This window comes from Aegilops tauschii, chromosome 2 (assembly GCF_002575655.3).
Source record: "Aegilops tauschii subsp. strangulata cultivar AL8/78 chromosome 2, Aet v6.0, whole genome shotgun sequence".
Lineage (NCBI taxonomy): Eukaryota > Viridiplantae > Streptophyta > Magnoliopsida > Poales > Poaceae > Aegilops > Aegilops tauschii.
This window is the reverse complement of record NC_053036.3, coordinates 455,314,579-455,333,621: the sequence shown is the minus strand read 5'-3', so window position 1 is coordinate 455,333,621 and position 19,043 is coordinate 455,314,579. Positions and strand designations below refer to the sequence as shown.

General features: G+C 45.9%; 1 long non-coding RNA gene across 1 annotated transcript in view; it reads right to left on the bottom strand.

Moving 5' to 3' along the window:
• Positions 1 to 15,390, bottom strand: part of LOC141042055 (uncharacterized) — an 84,061-nt gene extending 68,671 nt beyond the window's left edge. The window contains exon 1 of the long non-coding RNA XR_012203864.1: positions 15,258 to 15,390. This is a non-coding gene — a long non-coding RNA (uncharacterized lncRNA). The remainder of the gene's footprint in view (positions 1 to 15,257) is intronic.
• Positions 15,391 to 19,043: the final 3,653 nt, after the last annotated feature.

The following is a 19,043-nucleotide window of genomic DNA, read 5'->3' as shown; positions in this document are numbered from 1 at the left end:
TCAATCCTTGCTGGACACACCTTTTTGAGAGAGCCAAAATTATATCATGACTTGTTAGAATTGCTCTCTATGCTTCACTTAAATCTTTTATGAGCTAGGACTTGCTCTAGTGCTTCACTTATATCTTTTTTAGCACGGTGTGCTTTGTTATTTTTGAAGAAATGCTCTCTTGCTTCACTTAGATTTATTTGAGAGTTAGTAATTTTTGTGAAGAAATTCTCTCTTGCTTCACTTAAATAATTTTGAGAGAAAGAATATTTGTTATGCTCATGATCTTCACTTATATTTGTTTGAAACTATGAAAAGCAACACGTGAAAATTAGTTCCAAAGTGATAGATATCCAAGAAGGATAAAAGAAATAAAAATGTCATGAAGATCATTGGACAAAATAAACATGATTCCTAGTAATAGTTTTGAGATATGATGATGTGATATGTGAGTTATGTTGATGAGAAATTGTGCTCTAATAAGAATATTGGTGTTAATGTTTGTGATTCCCTATGCATGCACGAAAGTCAATAATCATGCAATGAAAATTATATCATACTTGTGGTGCATTATTTGGTGTTAATTATGCTTAATGCTTGCTTATGAGATTATTCGTTTCTTGGTTGGTCGCTTCCCAATCTTTTGCTAGCCTTCATTTTGCACTAAGTATGATCTCTACTTGTGCATCCAAAATCCTTTAAACCAGTTTTGCCACATGAGTCCACTATATCTACCTATATGCGGTATTCTTTTGCCGTTCTAAGCAAATTTGCATGTGCCATCTCTAACTTTCAAAAATAAACTTCTCTTTTGTGTGTTTGTTTCGCTCGCGGAACGGTAACGGGTGGCTAATGTTTTCCATGCTAGATGTGTTATTCTCAAGATAAGTGTTTACTCACTTGTCATTGCACGAGAGTAAGGCAAAGGTTTTAGGGATGCCCAGTCCCGAAATGCAAAAAAATATTTACTTTATGTTGTCAAATAATAAATTCCTTGGAAAGTGTTGGTATGGAGGGCGCCCGTGGATACGGTTAGCCATGGAAAGTGAAAGAATGGTGGAAAAGGAATAAACTTTATTTTCTGTTTGGGAACCGCCTATGGCATATCTAGCATGGAAAGTGTTCGTAGCTCTGAGTCGTTTTTGTTGGTGGGATGGATACACCTCCCAAAATGTTTTTATCTCTAATTTTTCACCTTGAGCTCTGGCACCTCTACAAATCCCTACTTCCCTCGCGATGGGCCTTTATTTTACTTTATGCAATTTTTATTTTGAAATTTGAGTCTCCATCTTCTCTCATAGAAAGCACCAACTAGGAGGCAATATGATCGTGCTCAAGTATTGGGTGTAGTTAATATTCGAGTGTGTTTCATGAATGGATCAATGTTTGAGCATGATGGGCTAGGGATAACTTATTTTAGCGTTGATATTTTGAAAGACTTGGTTGCTTGTTGATATGCTTGAGTATCTAAATTATTATGTCAAAACTAGACTATTGATTTGAATCACATAAAAGTCCAAATGTCCATGCTATAAAGAAAAGAATATGATATGACTTGATGAACAGCACTCCACATCAAAAATTATGTTTTTATCACTTACCTACTCGAGGACGAGTAGGAGTTAAGCTTGGGGATGCTGATACGTCTCCAACGTATCTATAATTTTTTATTGTTCCATGTTGTTTTATTATCAATCTTGGATGTTTTATAATCATTTTATAGTCATTTTATATCATTTTTTTATACTAACCTATTGACATAGTGCCAAGTGCCAGTTGTTGTTTTTTCCATGTTTTTCACATCGCAGGAAATCAATATCAAACGGTGTCCAAATGCCATGAAACTTCACGATGATTTTTTATGGGCCAGAAGAAAGGCAATGGGCCCTGGTTGCAGCTGGGAGTCCCAGGCGCGCCCTGGTGGGTTGTGCCCACCTCAGGTGCCCCCCGGACCGCCTCTTTGCTCTATAAATACCACAATATTCCAGAAACCCTAAAACAAGTGTCGAAATATTCATCCAGCCGCCGCAGAGTCCAGAACCACCAAATCCAATCTAGACACCATCACGGAGGGGTTCACCACTTCCATTGGTGCCTCTCCGATGATGCGTGAGTAGTTCTTTGTAGACCTTCGGGTCCATAGTTAGTAGCTAGATGGCTTTCTCTCTCTCTCACTGGATTCTCAATACAATGGTCTCTTGGAGATCCATATGATGTAACTCTTTTGCGATGTGTTTATTGGGATCTGATGAACTTTGAGTTTATGATCAGTCATATCTTTTTATATCCATGAAAGTTATTTGAGTTTCTTTGATCTCTTATATGCATGATATCTTATAGCCTCGTATTTCTTCTCCGATATTTGGGTTTTGTTTGGCCAACTTGATATATTTATCTTGCAATGGGAAGAGGTGCCCGATAGTGGGTTTGATCTTACGGTGCTCGATCCCAGTGATAGAAGGGGAAACGACACGTACGTATCGTTGCTACTAAGGATAAAAAGACGAGATCTATATATACCGCCATATAGATAAACGGATCTTGTCTACATCATGTCATCGTTCTTATTGCATTACTTCGTTTTTCCATGAACTTAATACACTAGATGCATGCTGGATAGCGGTCGATGTGTGGAGTAATAGTAGTATATGCAGGCAGGAGTCGGTCTACTAATCTTGGACGTGATGCCTATGTAATGATCATTGCCTAGATATCGTCATAATTATTTGAAGTTCTATCAATTACCCAACAGTAATTTGTTTACCCACCGTTTGCTATTTTTCTCGAGAGAAGCCACCAGTGAAACCTACGGGCCCCGGTCTTATTTCTCATATATTTGCCTTGTGATCTACTTTTCCTTTGCATTTTTATTCAGATCTATTAAACCAAAAAATACAAAAATACCTTGCTGCACTTTATTCATTTGCGATCTATTATTTCAATCTATTACAACTTACCTCACGTCCGCTTGCCAATTTCTGGCGCCGTTACCCGAAAGGGATTGACAACCCTTTAACACGTTGGGTTGCGAGGTGTTGTTATTTGTGTGCAGGTGCTATTTACGTTGTGTTGCTTGGTTCTCCTACTGGTTTGATACCTTGGTTTCATAACTGAGGGAAATACTCTACCGTCACTGTGCTACATCATCCCTACCTCTCCAGGGAAATACCGACGTAGTTCTAGCTACCATCAAACGCCAAGCTTGTGTCCTCACACGCTCTGATTCAGCCACGATTTGAGCATGTTCCTCTGCCATCCTGGTATTCTCTGCATTGATATCCTCCTGGGCCTTGGTGATCTCCGCCTAAATCTTTACAATTTCTACATTGCACTCTACTTGATTCGCTGCAGTCACCTCTGTCGCCAGCAAAGTTGTCAGAGTGCCCAAGAGATTTGATAAGACATGAGCTGGCGGCCTAGCTGAGCCGCCAGCCCTAGCTGTCATAGCAGCAATCGATCCAGATGTCATAGCTGCAGCTGTTGATGAATTTAGAGCCGGGCCTGTGTCAGCCATGAAGATAGCAGCCCGACACGGCGGCTCATAGAGGTCCGGAATACTATCACCATCGGAATAGCCCCCGAGCCTACCGTCTGGAAGATGATAAATTGACTCTGTCTCTCCGGTCAAGGACTCATCACCTGAGTAAACGAGAGTCTCTCCTCCGGATACAGAATCCTCCGCAAGATCCATGCCATGCACGAAACCGACGAAAGCACGTTTCCGAACGGGTTGAATCCGGGCGGGTTGCATGCGCCGAGCCAGCTTGATGATGTCGGTGTAGATGTCCGGCTAAGGCTCTGATCCACCAATCTTGTCGATGAAGACATGAATCCCGCGGAAGGGGACCTGGTGCCCGTACTCGATTGAGTCGGCCTCAGGGCCCCAGCCAATGTCGTCGATGTAGAGCTTGCCGCGGTGACTCTTAGTCAGCCTGCCAACGGCGTATCCCTCGATCCCTGGGAAAGTGCCCTTCAAGAACTCGAAACCACCATGCACTGGCACCACAGTGGGCGCCAACTGTCATGGTTTTGTCACGGCAGATGCCCTTGTGAAAGGACTTAGGTGCGAGGCCATGGCTACGGTGATTAGCTTAAAGGGGTTGAACGGGATGAGAGACACATGAGGTTACCAGGTTCGGCCCCTCAGCAACGAGGCAAAAGCCTACATCCTGCTTTGTGTTGTATTGGTTGAGTATCGATTACAAGGGAGCGGAATCACTTAACCATTGATCGTAACTTAACTTTCACTCGCCACAGGGTCTCACCTTTATATACACAGGTCGAGGCCCTGGGCTTACAAGAGTCCAGGTCGGATCATGCTCCGTGACCGACTCTGGTTCTAAGTCGACTTGCCTTGCTAGTCAAGTTGCCATCGGTCGGCTTACACCTCCGGGTCTTGGGCCTTCAGTCAGCCCACTTCGTAAGTCGCCTCCAGGCTTTACATCTTGGCTTCTTAGGCCTACTTATGCTTCATCACTGAGTCGCCAACAGTGTAACCCGGCCCCTCCTGGGCGGGTCACACTGTGGGGTTATATCCCCAACAGGGCCCTTTCCTCCTTCATCTCCATGTTCCTTCTCCGGCTTTTCTCCTAGACACACTTCGTGGAAAGTGGTTCCCTTGTTTTTCTCCCATCGCTCGATTATCTCCTCAGATTCTTTTACGAGGTTATGTTCCTGCAACATAGAGGCCTGAGAAACAGCAATCCACTTCTCATAATCTTTAATTAAAAGGGGCATTATGGAGGTTGTTAGTAGTACACCATTTATAAATACTCTCCACCAACACCATATATTTCTAGACCTCTTTATGTTGTAGAGTGATACGTCTCCGTCGTATCTATAATTTTTGATTGTTCCATGCCAATATTCTACAACTTTTACATAATTTTGGCAACTTTTTATACTATTTTTGGGACTAACATATTGATCCAGTGCCCAGTGCCAGTTCCTGTTTGTTGCATGTTTTTTGTTTCGCAGAAAATCCATATCAAACGGAGTCCAAACGGGATAAAAAATGACGGAGTTTTTTGGAATATATGTGATTTTTGGGAAGAAGAATCAACGCGATACGATGCCCGAGGGGGCCACGAGGCAGCGGGCGCGCCCTGGGCCCTCGTGGCCACCCTGTAAGGCGGTTGGTGCCCTTCTTTCGCCGCAAGAAAGCTAATATCCGGATAGAGATCGTGTCCAAAATTCAGCCCAATCGGAGTTTCGGATCTCTAGGAATATAAGAAACGGTGAAAGGCCAGATCTGGGAACGCAGAAGCAGAGAGAGACAGAAAGACAGGTCCAATCTCAGAGGGGCTCTCCCACGCCATGGAGACCAAGGACCAGAGGGAGAACCCTTCTCCCACCTAGGGAGAAGGCCAAGGAAGAAGAAGAAGAAGAAGAAGAAGGGGGGCTCTCTCCCCCTCGCTTCCGGTGGCACCGGAGTGCCGCTGGGGCCATCATCGTCACCGCAATCTACACCAACAACTTCACCGCCGTCATCACCAACTCTTCCCCCCTCTATGCAGCGGTGTAACCCCTCTTTTACCTGCTGTAATCTCTACTTAAACATGGTGCTCAACGCTATATATTATTTCCCAATGATGTATGGCTATCCTATGATGTTTGAGTAGATCTGTTTTGTCCTATGGGTTAATTGATGATCGTGATTGGTTTGAGTTGCATGTTTTATTATTGGTGCTGTCCTATGGTGCTCTCCATGTAGCGCAAGCGTGAGGGATCCCCGCTCTAGGGTTTGCAATATGTTCATGGTTTGCTTATTGTCTGCGTTGTGTGAGTGACTGAAACACAAACACGGATAAGTGGGTCATGGCGTATGGGAATAAAGAGGACTTGATACTTTAATGCTATGGTTGGGTTTTACCTTAATGATCTTTAGTAGTTGCGGATGCTTGCTAGAGTTCCAATCATAAGTGCATATGATCCAAGAAGAGAAAGTATGTTAGCTTATTCCTCTCCCTCAAATAAAATTGCAAATAGTGATTACCGGTCTAGTTATCGATTGCCTAGGGACAAATAACTTTCTTGTGTGACAACAAGTTCTCTACTAAAACTAATTTAGTTGTGTCTTTATCTAAACAGCCCCTACTTTTTATTTACACGCTCTTTATTATCTTGCAAACCTATCCAACAACACTTCTAGTTTCATACTTGTTCTAGGTAAAGCGAACGTTAAGCATGCGTTGAGTTGTATCGGTGGTCGGTAGAACTTGAGGGAATATTTGTTCTACCTTTAGCTCCTCGTTGGGTTCGACACTCTTACTTATCGAAAGAGGCTACAATTGATCCCCTATACTTGTGGGTTATCAAGACCTTTTTCTGGCGCCGTTGCCGGGGAGCAATAGCGTGGGGTGAATATTCTCGTGTGTGCTTGTTTGCTTTATCACTAAGTAATTTTTATTAGTTGTTCTAAGTTGTTCTCTATCTTTAGTTATGGATATGGAACACGAAATACCAAAAAAATTAGGTGTACTTGCTACTCATGGAGATGGGGAACCTCCTAAAACCCTCGATGCTCATTATGTGAAAGATATTATGTACTACTTTGATAATCCTGAGAAAACGCCATTCAACTTTGTAATGGGAGACACGTTGGATCAACGTGAATACTTTAGGGATTATCGCTTGACTCAAAAAGGGAAACTATTATGGGATCAAATTTATTTGTTGCATTGGTATGCTCGGCAACTATGCTTGAGATATGATTATACTTGTTGCTCTAGGATGAAGGCTCCACACCTTCCCTTTTCATGTGAATTTAATGATAATGAAACCTTAGCTTCTTATGCTAATGGTATATATGATTACTATGATGTGGAACAAATAGAAGAGTTCGTTGCTTTTATGGGTGCTTACGAAAGTGAATCTTTGTTTGAAGAGTTTAAAGATTGATGTAGGGTGGAACCCTAGAGGGCCGATCTTTCACGACAGGAGCGGATCCCAACTAAAGAACACGAAGAACACGAGGGAAAAACGAGGGGAAACACGAGAGAAACACTCAAGCCAACAAGATTCGATTACACATGTGCTAGATCCTCGAAACACAAGGGGAGATACAGGATCCAAAGTCAACAACGGATGATACAAAGGGTAACCGGTTCTTCTCCGTGAGGAGGTCTTGATGGGGCCACCCAAGAGGGGGTCTTGAATCCAAGGGGATCTTCTCCGTAGAGGGGCCGCGGTCTCTCTCGTGGAGTAGATCCGTAATGGATGAGCAAAGCTCTATCTCACATATGAGCTAATCCTTTGCTAACCCTAGAAAGAGGGAGGAAGGGAGTATATATAGTCTAGGGGGCGAAAGGGTACATGGGCCTCGGCCCTTTACTGTGCGCAGACAGACGGAGCCGGATGTCTGGGCGATGGGCCGGATGTCCGGGCCTTCCCAAAGGGCCGGATGTCCGGGCTTGGAGGCCAGATGTCCGGGCTGGTGGAGTCAGCTTCTGTAGGTTCTGGTGCGTGGCGCCGGATGTCCGGGCTTCTGGCCGGATTTCCGGGATCGGTCCGGATGTCCGGGCTGGGGCCGGATGTCCGGGGCCTGTAAATGTTGGGCGGCTGGGCTGCTGCTGTGGTGGACGCTCCAGGGGCCGGATGTCCAGGGTCTTGGCCGGATGTCCGGGGCCTGGGAGGTGCTCTTGCCTCTTTCCGTTGGTTCTCTTCATTCATGTACTTGGCGGCTTGTCCGTCTTCACATGCATCCTCGGGAGGGTCCTCTTGACACCTAATCATGCATAGCATATCGGACTTAGGTAGTAGCCATGTCTCGAGTGGATCATATGTGATATCACTAAGGAAGGAAGTCACCTCGTTCTCAAGAGCTCTAGCTCGTGCTCGTGTCATGGGTCCTCTTGGCTCTTGATGAGACGATGGTAGGTCCATGGGGATGACCGTAGGATGCTCCGCATCATCTCCCCTTCCTTGGGAAAGATCTGACCTCGGATCGAAATCCTCATCACCATGGTACGGGGAGAGATCTTTGATGTTGAAGATGTCGCTCACGGAGTACTTGTCGCGTGGGATGTCGATCCTGTATGCGTTGTTGTTGTAGCGTGAAAGCACCTTGAAGGGTCCATCGGCTCGTGGTAGAAGTTTGGACTTGCGTTCGTTGGGGAAGCGGTCCTTGCGAAGGTGTAGCCACACAAGATCTCCAACATTGAATATGATGGGTTGCTTGTTGACGTTGAGCTTGGACGTGAGTCGTTGTACTTGGCGCTCGATGGTGTGCCTAGTATCTTCATGCATCTTCTTGAGGTAGTTGACTCGGGCACTCGCATCCATGTTTGTGCGCTCTTGTAGTGGTAGAGGTAGAATGTCCAATGGGGACAACGGGTTGAAGCCGTAGACGACCTCGAAGGGGGACTTGCCGGTAGTCGAATGTCTTGCCCGGTTGTAGGCGTACTCGGCGATAGGTAGGCACTCCTCCCACTCCTTGATGTTCTTCTTTATCAACACGCATAGTAGAGTGGAGAGCGTGCGGTTCGTCATCTCCGTTTGGCCGTCGGTTTGTGGATGGTATGCCAAAGAGAACAAAAGCTTGATTCCGAGCTTGGCGCACAAGGTCTTCCAAAAGTAACTCAAGAACTTGACGTCGCGGTCCGAGACAATCGTCTTTGGCACTCCAAGAAGGCGCAAGATTTCCCTAGAAAACAAATTTGCAACATGTGAAGCATCATCTATCTTGTTGCAAGGAATGAAATGAGCCATTTTGGAGAATCGGTCCACAACAACAAAAACGGAATCCTTGCCATTTCTAGTTCTAGGGAAACCAAGCACAAAATCCATGCTAATATCTTCCCATGGTTGATACAGGATTGGAAGAGGCATACATAGGCCATGAGATTGAGCGTTAGACTTAGCTTTGCGACATGTAGAGCATCGGTTGGTGAAGCGGTTGACGTCGCGGAACATCTTAGGCCAAAAATAGTTCTTGGAGAGCGTAGCGAGGGTCTTATCGCGTCCAAAATGTCCCATTAGTCCTCCTGCATGAGATTCTTGCAAAAGCAACAAACGAAGAGAAGACTCGAGGATGCAAAGTTTGTTAGCTCTCATAAGATAACCATCTTTGATATAATAGCGTTCCCAAGATGGATGCGTCAAGCACTTTGCATAAGGGATAGCAAAAGTAGGGTCATGCGCATATAAGTCTTTTATGTGCTCAAAGCCAATGACATTCAATTCAAGTTGAGTAACAAGCATGCATATATGGGAAAGCGCATCCGCCACAACATTTTCCTTGCCTTTAATATACTTGATGACGTAAGGAAAAGACTCAATAAATTCACTCCACTTAGCATGACGCTTGTTCAAGTTAGTTTGACCCTTAAGGTATTTAAGTGTTTCATGATCGGTATGGATGATAAATTCATGAGGGCGTAGATAATGTTCCCATTCACGCAAAACTCGCACTAAAGCATATAGCTCTTTATCATAGATGGGGTAATTGAGTTGCGCTCCGGGAAGTTTCTCACTAAAATATGCTATGGGGCGCTTCTCTTGCGTTAACACACCTCCTATGCCATTACCACTAGCATCGCAATGAATTTCAAAAGGTTTGTCAAAGTTGGGTAATGCAAGCACGGGAGCATGAGTAAGCAAATTCTTAAGCTCATTGAATGCGCTATCTTGAGATGGTCCCTAAACAAAGGGTGCATTCTTCTTGCTCAAAGCATGTAAAGGTGAAGCAATGGTGCTAAAATCCTTCACAAATCTACGGTAGAAATCGGCTAAACCAAGGAAACTACGCACTTGTTGCAAATTGGTTGGTTGGGGTCAAGCTTTAATAGCATTGATCTTAGATTCATCAACATGAACACCCTTAGAAGATACTACAAAACCCAAGAAAACAAGCTTATCAACACCGAAAAGGCATTTTTCCATATTAGCATAGAGACATTCTTTTCGAAGAGTTTGTAGCACGGTTTGAAGGTGGGTGACATGCTCTTTGAGAGATTTGCTAAACACAAGGATATCGTCAAAGTAGACAACAACAAATTCACCATTATAAGGGCGAAACACATTATGCATAAGACGCATGAAAGTGCCGGGTGCTTCCGATAAACCCATAGGCATGACTAACCACTCATACAAACCAAACTTTGTTTTGAAAGCGGTTTTCCATTCATCACCCTCTTGTATGCGGATTTGATAGTAACCACTTTTAAGATCAATTTTGGAAAAAATAGTGGCACCTCTAAGCTCATCAAGCATATCATCAATGCGTGGAATGGGGTACCTATAGCGAACGGTGATAGCATTCATGGATCTACAATCGGGACACATGCGAAAGCTACCGTCTCTCTTTGGCACAAGAATGACCGGTACGGCACAAGGACTCAAACTTTCACGCACATGTCCATGATCTATGAGATGCTTTACTTGCCTTTGTATTTCTTTGGTTTCTTCGAGGTTGACTCAGTAGGGAGCTTTGTTTGGAAGTGGCACTCTGGGGATGAGGTCGATGCGGTGCTCGATGCCTCATAGGGGAGGTAGACCCGGAGGTAGCTCATCGGGGAAAACGTCTTGGAATTCCTGCAAAAGAGAAGATAAAACTAGAGGAAGATTGTGAGAGGTGTTAGCTTTTGGTGCCTCATCTTTGCACAAAAGGACATAGTGTAGGACACTTGAGGGGTTCTCACACACTTCTCTCATCTCACGTTTGGTGGCAGATAGAACTAAGTTTGTCTTGTCGCTCATCATGGAGGCACTCAATTTGGGCTTGTGGCACTCACTCTCTTTTTGGTGGTTCGCTCGCTCACGATTCTCTCCACGATGGGTGGCTTGCTTGTCGGCGATCACTTGGCTTGGAGACATGGGTCGTAGCACAAACTCCTTCCCTTTCATCTTAAAGCTATAGTGATTTGTACGCCCATTGTGGATGACACCTCGGTCAAATTGCCATGGCCGTCCAAGAAGGAGGTGGCAAACGGTCATCGGAAGGACATCACACTCCAAAGTGTCTTCATAAGCTCCGATCTTGAAAGAGACTTGCACTCTATGGTCGACTTGGATGGTGCCGTTGTCGCTTAGCCATTGAACTTTGTAAGGGTGTGGGTGCTTCATCTTGACCAATTGGAGCTTGGAGCATAGTTCTTCACTTGCTAAGTTGGCAACTCCCTCCATCGATGATGACCTTGACGGACCTTTCGTTGATGTCGGCTTTAGTGTGAAAGATATGGCATCTTTGGTCTTCTTCTTGTTGATGTTGAAGAGTCAAGACCTTGGAGACAACAAGAGCGGGGCTCGAATCTTCGTCACAAAAGACTTGATCATCTTCATCGTCGTTGTTCACTTGGTGATGCATGGCCACTTGCTCAAGGGCTTCCATTTCTCCTTCACTCATGGAGTCATAGGTTCCATCGTTGTTGAGGATCATGGTGCGCTTGTTTGTGCACTCAAAGGACTTGTGGCCTCGGCCGCCGCATGTGAAGCATTTGAAGGAACTCGTCTTGATGGTCTCATCATTTGGGGTAGATGATGATGAAGCTTTTGACTTGAAGTTGCTTGTAGTAGGAGGACGACTTGAGCTTGTCGAAGTTTTCTTGTAACTTGACTTGTCGCCGTTGCTCGTAGATGGCTTGGTTGAGGTAGAAGGTGTTGGAGTCGTTGAAGCTTGATTGTTGGAGAAGCCGTAGGACTTGGATGAGTACTTGGCGTACTTGAAGTCATCTTGCACTTGACGTTCCGCCTTTGTAGCTTGATGCACTAGCTCGATGAGGTTCGAGTATGGTTGGAAGTCGGTGATCTTCTTGATAGGATGATTGAGTCCATTCAACAAACGTGCCATAGTTTGCTCATCACCTTCCATGACATTGGCTCTTATCATGGCAATCTCCATTTCCTTGTAGTACTCTTCAACGCTCTTGGTTCCTTGCTTGAGTAGTTGGAGTTTCTTGAAGAGGTCGCGGTTGTAGTAGTTAGGCACGAAATGTGCTCTCATGACATCCTTCATTTGCGTCCAAGTGGTGATGGGTGGTTCACCTCTTGCCGCTCGTCACTCAATGACTTGTTCCCACCAAATGAGGACGTAGTCTTGGAACTCAAGGGATGCCATCGCGATCTTCTTATCTTCGTAGTTGTGCAAGCGAAAGATTTTGTCAACCTTCAATGCCCATGAGATGTACTCTTCGGGGTCATTGCTTCCGGTGAACTTGGGCATGGTGAACTTTAGCTTGCCATATCGTTGCTATTCATTGTGTTGGGGTCGGGGATGATGACGCCCATGTCAGTGAGGATTGACAATCTCATGTTGCTCTTGGCGAGGAGGATTGTCGTTCTCATGTTGTTCTTGTCTTGGAGAAGGTCCATTGTCTTGATGCTCTCGATGGACTTGATGTTCTTGTCTTGCTGGAGGAGGAGCTTGTGGAGGAGCTTGTCGAGCTTGTGGAGGATCTTGGCGATGCACACGCGCTTGGAAAATCCTCTCTTGAACTTCATCACGAAGCGCTTCTTGGTGTAGACGAGCTTGTCGGCCTCGGTTGGCTACGGCTCGACTTGAGTCTCGAAGGGCACGTTCCGCCTCAAGTGCTTGAGCTTTGCATAGTTGTTGTTCTTGACGTTGTGCCTCGGCGTCTTCTGCATCTTGATGTTATCGCGCACGCTCCTCTTAATCTTGTTGCCGTTGGCGTTGTCGTTCCTGTGCTTGCACGAATGCAGCTTGGGCTTGATGGTGTCGATGCTCTTGAGAGTCGGTGTCATGTAGAGGGTTGCGGTTTGCTTGACGATCTTGATGCATGGCACGACGAAGAGTGTTCGATGTCGGGGTACTTGAGCCGGAGATAGTGTTGTCGGAGTGTCGACTCGAGCGACTCCTTCTTGAGTAGGACGAAGTGGTAGAAGAGCGGTTGACCAACAAGGCACGAATCTCGTCCATTCTAGCGTCATTCTCGTGCTTGTGTTCGTCGAGCTTGTTGTCGAAGTAGTCTCTTGTATGTTGCTCGGAGAGTCGCAAGTCGGTGGCGAGGTTGTCGATGCGGTCGCTCATTGCTTGTTGTTCTTGATGCAAAGCTCGTTGTGCACCAAAGAGGTGGCTCTTGGTGACGTAGGATGACATGTCGTCGTCCTGCTCCAAGAAAAGTGGGTTGGTAGAAGTACTTGGCCTATCCATCATTCCAAACAAAGATATGTGAGTTGGAGAAAAAGAAGAACCAATACCAAATGTACCTTGACCGATGTTGAAAATGGATCAAAGATCACTCCAATGTATAACAAGCAAATAGCACAATTGGTACCAATTCTTGTCGGTTTCTCACACCTACACACAAGTGAAAGCTTATGGTGGAGCTTGGTTAGGATGGTGGCACAAAATTTGATGCAATTGTTAGTGAGTTTCAATAATGTTGGAAAAGATTCGCAAATTGCAAATGCAACAAGTAGACCAAGCAAGATAAGGTACACGGAAACACACACGCAAATAGATAAGTGGGGTCGTGCAACCAAGGGTGAGCCAAAATGTGGAAACCACAAAGATGCTCGTGTTGTACAACACTAGAGAGATGCTAGCACGATTGCACAATAGGCGGATACGAACTTGTGCACAACCTACTAGGCAAAAATGCAACGACTTCTATCCCAAGTATGCTATATGTATGGTATTCCAATGGTATGATCCAAGATGATCGAGTGTGACAATCTTAATGTAGTATGATGCTATGGTTCTTGCGTATAAGCTCTTTGCTTATCTTTCCTCTTTTGCTTAAAAGCTTGTTTGGCTCGTCGTTGTTTGAGCTCTTTTCTCATGCAATGCTTCACGAACCAAGGTAGCAATTGTGTATGCGTTGATAACTTTGTGACACAAGAGATGATACCAAGATATGCAACACGATAATATGGTATACTATGGGAAGTATGATCACTAATGTGCACAAGTCATGTTGCCGGCAATACTCAAAGGCTAGTCTCGATGGGTAAGTGACGCAAAAGTAAGGCTATGGGGTTATCAATGCAAATGCAAGCAAGTATGATGATATCACGATACCAAGATGATACCAAGGTGAGGTTGATACCAAAGTGATGTAGTCGTTCGTAGTATTCCTTGGCGAAGATGAGCGGTGGTGATGTTGATGTTGAACCGTACCTAGATAGCCGAAACACAATAGGACACGGAAACCACAACTCGAATTCTCAAAACAAAACGGGTCAAAAATTGTCGCAGTTGGTAGCGGGAAAGGCTATGGTGGCGCTATGCGGAAGTGGTGGTGGTATGCGGAAGTGTATGTGGGCACCAGAACAAAATTGGGTGAAAGTTAGGTGGGAAACGGAGCGGTGGATGGAAGTGTTGCTGCCAGGGGCCGGATGTCCGGGCTGATGGCTGGATGTCCGGGTGGGGCCGGATGTCCGGGCTTTGGATCCATGGACGAATTTGATGAACACCGCATGGAGAGGTCAAATCCGGGGCAAAAATCGGAAGATTTTGTGGATGGAAATTGGGGAAAAGATGGGGGAAAGCTAGATCTACCTGCAACACACGAAATCCACGGATCGAATCCAACAAAACTTCATCACACCAACAAATCACAAAAAAAAATTGGGGCTATTTTTGTGGGGCAATTTTCGAATTTGGGACAAAATCAACAAAACTAGGCTAGAAAACACAACGGGGAGGCTCCGAAATCGTGATCAACGTGGCTCATGATACCAAGATGATGTAGGGTGGAACCCTAGAGGGCCGATCTTTCACGATAGGAGCGGATCCCAACTAAAGAACACGAAGAACACGAGGGAAAAACGAGGGGAAACACGAGAGAAACACTCAAGCCAACAAGATTCGATTACACATGTGCTAGATCCTCGAAACACAAGGGGAGATACAGGATCCAAAGTCAACAACGAACGATACAAAGGGTAACCGGTTCTTCTCCGTGAGGAGGTCTTGATGGGGCCACCCAAGAGGGGGTCTTGAATCCAAGGGGATCTTCTCCGTAGAGGGGCCGCGGTCTCTCTCGTGGAGTAGATCCGTAATGGATGAGCAAAGCTCTATCTCACATATGAGCTAATCCTTTTCTAACCCTAGAAAGAGGGAGGAATAGGAGTATATATAGTCTAGGGGGGCGAAAGGGTACATGGGCCTCGGCCCTTTACTGTGCGCAGACAGACGGAGCCGGATGTCCGGGCGACGGGCCGGATGTCCGGGCTTGGAGGCCGGATGTCCGGGCTGGTGGAGTCAGCTTTGTTGGGGATCGTAGCAGAATTTTAAAATTTTCTACGCATCACCAAGATCCATCTATGGAGTATACTAGCAACGAGGGGAAAGGAGTGCATCTACATACCCTTGTAGATCGCGAGCGGAAGCGTTCTAGTGAACGGGGTTGATGGAGTCGTACTCGTCGTGATCCGAATCACCGATGACCGAGCGCCGAACGGGCGGCACCTCCGTGTTCAACACACGTACGGAGCAGCGACGTCTCCTCCTTCTTGATCCAACAAGGGGGAAGGAGAGGTTGATGGAGATCCAGCAGCACGACGGCGTGGTGGTGGAAGTAGCGGGGATCCCGGCAGGGCTTCGCCAAGCGCAAGCGGGAGGGAGAGGTGTTGCAGGGGGAGAGGGAGGCGCCAGGGGCTGTGTTGTTGCTGCCCTCCCTCCCCCCCACTATTTATAGGGGTCCTAGGGGGCGCCGGCCACCCTGGAGATCCCATCTGAGGGGGAGCAGCGGCCAAGGGGGTGGCTTGCCCCCCAAGGCAAGTGGGGCGCCCCCCACCCCTAGGGTTTCCAACCCTAGGCGCAGGGGGAGGCCCAAGGGGGGGCGCCCCAGCCCACTAAGGGCTGGTTCCCTTCCCACTTCAGCCCATGGGGCCCTCCGGGATAGGTGGCCCCACCCGTTGGACCCCCGGGACCCTTCCGGTGGTCCCGGTACAATACCGATAACCCCCGAAACTTTCCCGGTGGCCGAAAGTGGACTTCCTATATATAATTCTTCACCTCCGGACCATTCCGGAACTCCTCAAGATGTCCGGGATCTCATCCGGGACTCCGAACAACTTTCGGGTTTCCGCATACTAATATCTCTACAACCCTAGCGTCACCGAACCTTAAGTGTGTAGACCCTACGGGTTCGGGAGACATGCAGACATGACCGAGATGCCTCTCTGGTCACTAACCAACAGCGGGATCTGGATACCCATGTTGGCTCCCACATGTTCCATGATGATCTCATCGGATGAACCACGATGTCGAGGATTCAATCAATCCCGTATACAATTCCCTTTGTCAATCGGTATGTTACTTGCCCGAGATTCGATCGTCGGTATCCCAATACCTTGTTCAATCTCATTACCGGCAAGTCACTTTACTCGTACCGTAATGCATGATCCCGTGGATAACTCCTTAGTCACATTGAGCTCATTATGATGATGCATTACCGAGTGGGCCCAGAGATACCTCTCCGTCATACGGAGTGACAAATCCCAGTCTCGATCCGTGCCAACTCAACAGACACTTTCGGAGATACCCGTAGTGTACCTTTATAGTCACCCAGTTATGTTGTGACGTTTGGTACACCCAAAGCACTCCTACGGTATCCGGGAGTTGCACGATCTCATGGTCTAAGGAAATGATACTTTACATTGGAAAAGCTCTAGCAAACGAACTACACGATCTTTTGTGCTATTCTTAGGATTGGGTCTTGTCCATCACATCATTCTCCTAATGATGTGATCCCGTTATCAATGACATCCAATGTCCATAGTCAGGAAACCATGACTATATGTTGATCAACGAGCTAGTCAACTAGAGGCTTACTAGGGACACGTTATGGTCTATGTATTCACACATGTATTACGATTTCCGGATAACACAATTATAGCATGAACAATAGACAATTATCATGAACAAGGAAATATAATAATAACCATTTATTATTGCCTCTAGGGCATATTTCCAATAGTCTCCCACTTGCACTAGAGTCAATAATCTAGTTACATTGTGATGAATCGAACACCCATAGAGTTCTGGTGTTGATCATGTTTTGCTCTAGGGAGAGGTTTAGTCAACGGATCTGCTACATTCAGGTCCGTATGTACTTTACAAATATCTATGTCTCCATTTTGAACACTTTCACGAATGGAGTTGAAGCGACGCTTGATATGCCTGGTCTTCCTATGAAGCCTGGGCTCCTTGGCAAGGGCAATAGCTCCAGTGTTGTCACAGAAGAGAGTCATCGGGTCCGACGCATTGGGAATCACCCCTAGGTCGGTAATGAACTCCTTCATCCAGATTGCTTCTTGCGCTGCCTCTGAGGCTGCCATGTACTCCGCTTCACATGTAGATCCCGCCACGATGCTTTGCTTGCAACTGCACCAGCTTACTGCCCCTCCATTCAAAATATACACGTATCCGGTTTGTGACTTCGAGTCATCCAGACCTGTGTCGAAGCTAGCATCGACGTAACCCTTTACGACGAGCTCTTCGTCACCTCCATAAACGAGAAACATATCCTTAGTCCTCTTCAGGTACTTCAGGATATTCTTGACCGCTGTCCAGTGTTCCATGTCGGGATTACTTTGGTACCTTCCTACCAAACTTACGGCAAGGTTTACATCAGGTCTGGTACACAACATGGCATACATAATAGACCCTATGGCCGAGGCATAGGGGATGACACTCATCTTTTCTCTATCTTCTGCCATGGTCGGGCATTGAGCCGTGCTCAATTGCACACCTTGCAATACAGGCAAGAACCCCTTCTTGGACTGATCCATATTGAACTTCTTCAATATATTGTCAAGGTATGTACTCTACGAAAGACCTATGAGGCGTCTTGATCTATCTCTATAGATCTTGATGCCTAATATATAAGCAGCTTCTCCAAGGTCCTTCATTGAAAAACACTTATTCAAATAGGCCTTTATACTTTCCAAGAATTCTATATCATTTCCCATCAATAGTATGTCATCCACATATAATAAGAGAAATGCTACAGAGCTCCCACTCACTTTCTTGTAAACACAGGTTTCTCCATAAGTCTGTGTAAACCCAAACGCTTTGATCATCTCATCAAAGCGAATGTTCCAACTCCGAGATGCTTGCACCAGCCCATAGATAGAGCGCTGGAGCTTGCATACCTTTTTAGCATTCTTAGGATTGACAAAACCTTTCGGCTGCATCATATACAATTCTTCCTTAAGAAAGCCGTTAAGGAATGCCGTTTTGACGTCCATTTGCCATATCTCATAATCATAGAATGTGGCAATTGCTAACATGATTCGGACGGACTTCAGCTTCGCTACGGGTGAGAAAGTCTCATCGTAGTCAACCCCTTGAACTTGTCAATAACCCTTAGCGACAAGTCGAGCCTTATAGATGGTCACGTTACCATCCGCGTCTGTCTTCTTCTTAAAGATCCATTTATTTTCTATGGCTCGCCGATCATCGGGCAAGTCAGTCAAAGTCCATACTTCGTTTTCATACATGGATCCTATCTCGGATTTCATGGCTTCTAGCCATTTGTCGGAATCCGGGCCCGCCATCGCTTCTTCATAGTTCGAAGGTTCACCGTTGTCTAACAACATGATTTCCAGGACAGGGTTGTCGTACCACTCTGGTGCAGAACGTGTCCTTGTGGACCTACGAAGTTCAGCAGTAACTTGATCCGAAGCTTCATGATCATCATCATTAACTTCCTCCCCAGTCGGTGTAGGCACCACAGGAACATCTTCCCACGCTGCGCTACTTTCTGGTTCGGAAGGGGTGACTATCACCTCATCAAGTTCCACTTTCCTCCCACTTAATTCTTTCGAGAGAAACTCTTTCTCCAGAAACGACCCGTTCTTGGCAACAAAGATCTTGCCTTCGGATCTGAGGTAGAAGGTATACCCAATGGTTTCCTTAGGGTATCCTATGAAGACGCATTTTTCCGACTTGGGTTCGAGCTTTTCAGGTTGAAGTTTCTTGACATAAGCATCGCATCCCCAAACTTTTAGAAACGACAGCTTAGGTTTCTTCCCAAACCATAATTCATACGGTGTCGTCTCAACGGATTTCGACGGAGCCCTATTTAAAGTGAATGTGGCAGTCTCTAAAGCATAGCCCCAAAATGAGAGCGGTAGATCGGTAAGAG